Genomic DNA, 2,369 nt, shown 5'->3' with positions numbered 1-2,369 from the left:
CCATCCCCATCCCCATCATCCCCATCCCCATCATCCCCATCCCATCCCACCCCCCAGCTCAGCCCCCTCTCCCCCCAGCAGAGGCAGGGGCTGCTCCAGGACCTGGCCCACAACGCCCGGTTGGTGCAGGAGGTGCTGGGCCGGGCCCCCGGCATCCACTGCCCCCCGCTCCAGGGGGGTGCCCGCGCCTTCCCCCGCATCCAGCTCCCGCCCCGCGCCCAGCGCCAGGCCCGGGTGAGCCCCAGGGGGACGGGGAGGTGGTGGGGGGACCTGGGGAGTGGGGCAGGATGGGGACAGGAGACATCCTGGGGACGTGGGGACGTGGGACACCATGGGTGGTGGGACACCATGGCAGCACAGGGCATGGTGAGGGCGTGGGACATCTTGGGGACTTGGGTCAAGGCAGAGCATGGGGCATCCTGGGGACAGGAGACATCCTGGGGATGTGGGACACCATGGGAGATGGGACACCATGGGAGCACAGACCATCCTGGGGACAAGGGACATCCTGGGGACTTGGGTCAAGGCATGGCATGGGGCATGTTGGGACAGGAGCCATCTTGGGGACGTGGGACAGGCTGGAAGGGTGGGGAACCCTGTGGTGTGGGGCGTCTTGGGGACATGGGACACCACGGGACATGGGACATCATGGGAGCACAGGCCATCCTGGGGACATGGGACATCTTGGGGACTTGGGTCAAGGCATAGCATGGGGCATCCTGGGGACAGGAGCCATCCTGGGGACATGGGACAGTCTAGGAGGGTGGGGAACCCTGTGGTGTGGGGCATCTTGGGGACATGGGACACCATGGGTGTACAAGGCACCTTGTGGTATTGGGCACCCTGGAGATGTGGGGCACCCTGGGGACATGGAGGTCTCCAAGGACTTAGGACACCATGGGAGTATGGGGCACCCTCTAGCATGGGGTGTCCTGGGGACATGGGGCACCCTGGGACAAGGGACGCCCTTGGGATCCAGAGAAACCCATGGCATGTGTCACCCGCAGGACACAGGGTGTCCTTGGGACAGTGTGTCCCCCCCCATGGCACAGGGTGACCGTTCCATTCCTTGTCCCCAGGAGCTGGGCCTGGAGCCCGATGTCTTCTTCTGCCACAAGCTGTTGGAGGCAACAGGGATCGTGGTGGCCCCAGGGAGCGAGTTTGGGCAGATGGAGGGCACCCACCACGTGGGGTACCTGGGCGGGGGGGGACAGGCGTGGGTGATGAGAGGTCCTGGGGTGGGTAGGTGGGGGTTGGATGATGGGGAGGGTGGTGGGGAGCACTTGGGGGTGATATTTTGGGGTTGCGTGAAGGGTGGGCAGTGCTGGGGTCTCATGGGACAGCAGGGGAAGCTGGTCTGGGTTGGACCATTGGGGTGATGGAAGACTGGTTGGCACTGGGAGGTTGGGTTGGGTGTTGGAAGGGTCATTGTGGTTGGGTGGTTGAGTTGGTTGCTGGAGGGTCATTGGGGTTGGGTTGGGTCATCATGGTTGGGACTGGGAGGTTGGGTTGGGTATTGGAGGGTCATCGGGGTTGGGACTGGGAGGTTGGGTTGGGTGCTGGGTGCTGGTGGCACCACAAGTTTGGAGTTGGGGACTGGGTGACACCAAGTTATGGAGGGGCCCAGTTGAAGTTGGCCAACGAGGACGTCATGGAAGATGGAGCTGGGGGGGCAGGAGGTGGTAGGGACCACTGGTGGTGGTTGGGGGGCAACAGGGCTGGGTGAAGGGGGAATGTGGGGTGGAGGGGGGGGTGTGGGATCACCCATGTCCCCCCCACGCCCCCCAGGGTGTCCCTGCTGCCACGGGCCGCGACGCTGGAGCGGGTGCTGCTGACCCTCACCCGCTTCCACGCCGCCTTCCTGCAAGACTTCTCCTGATGTGGGGGGCCACCTTGGCCCCGTGTCCCCCCATTAAAGCCCTCCCAGATCACACCCTGCCTCTTCTTGTCCCTCCCCCAACCCCATGGGCACCCACGTCACGAGTGTGGGGGGGTCTCAGCCCAACCCCACCGGTGTGGGGTGGTGGGAGCACCCATGGGTGCCCGGTTGGAGATGATGGATGGATGGCTCGACCCGGCTGGTCACTACCCTTTTATTAGTGGGGAGGGGGGAGAGCTGGCCCTGCCCGATGTCCCCATGTCACCCCCCCCCAGGGGACATGGGGAGAAGGAGGGGGGGGACCAGCCCCGGGACACGGGGTGCCCTCATGTCCCCCCAACCCTTGAAGAAGGCACAAAGATTTTGAAGGCACTTAAGAGACCACCAAGACCAGTCGGGGCAGGGGCCCGGCCCGCGGCACCCGGGGCCTGGTGGGGAGTGTGGGGCAGTGCGTGCTGATGTGTGGGGGGGTTATGGGGTGCAGTGCTGG

The 2,369-nt window shown here is 65.1% G+C and overlaps 1 protein-coding gene across 1 annotated transcript in view; it reads left to right on the top strand.

The window, feature by feature from the left end:
- LOC106896279 (alanine aminotransferase 1-like) overlaps positions 1-1,924 on the top strand; it is an 8,756-nt gene extending 6,832 nt beyond the window's left edge. Inside the window, exons 8-10 of the mRNA XM_014956112.1 lie at positions 79-234; positions 1,080-1,192; positions 1,789-1,924. The gene's annotated coding sequence lies outside the window, so the exon portion shown is untranslated. The remainder of the gene's footprint in view (positions 1-78; positions 235-1,079; positions 1,193-1,788) is intronic.
- The last annotated feature ends 445 nt before the right edge of the window (positions 1,925-2,369 follow it).

This window comes from Calidris pugnax, unplaced genomic scaffold, assembly GCF_001431845.1.
Source record: "Calidris pugnax isolate Ruff unplaced genomic scaffold, ASM143184v1 scaffold310, whole genome shotgun sequence".
NCBI lineage: Eukaryota > Metazoa > Chordata > Aves > Charadriiformes > Scolopacidae > Calidris > Calidris pugnax.
Note: the sequence above shows the minus strand (reverse complement) of the source record. Positions and strands in the feature narration are given on the sequence as shown.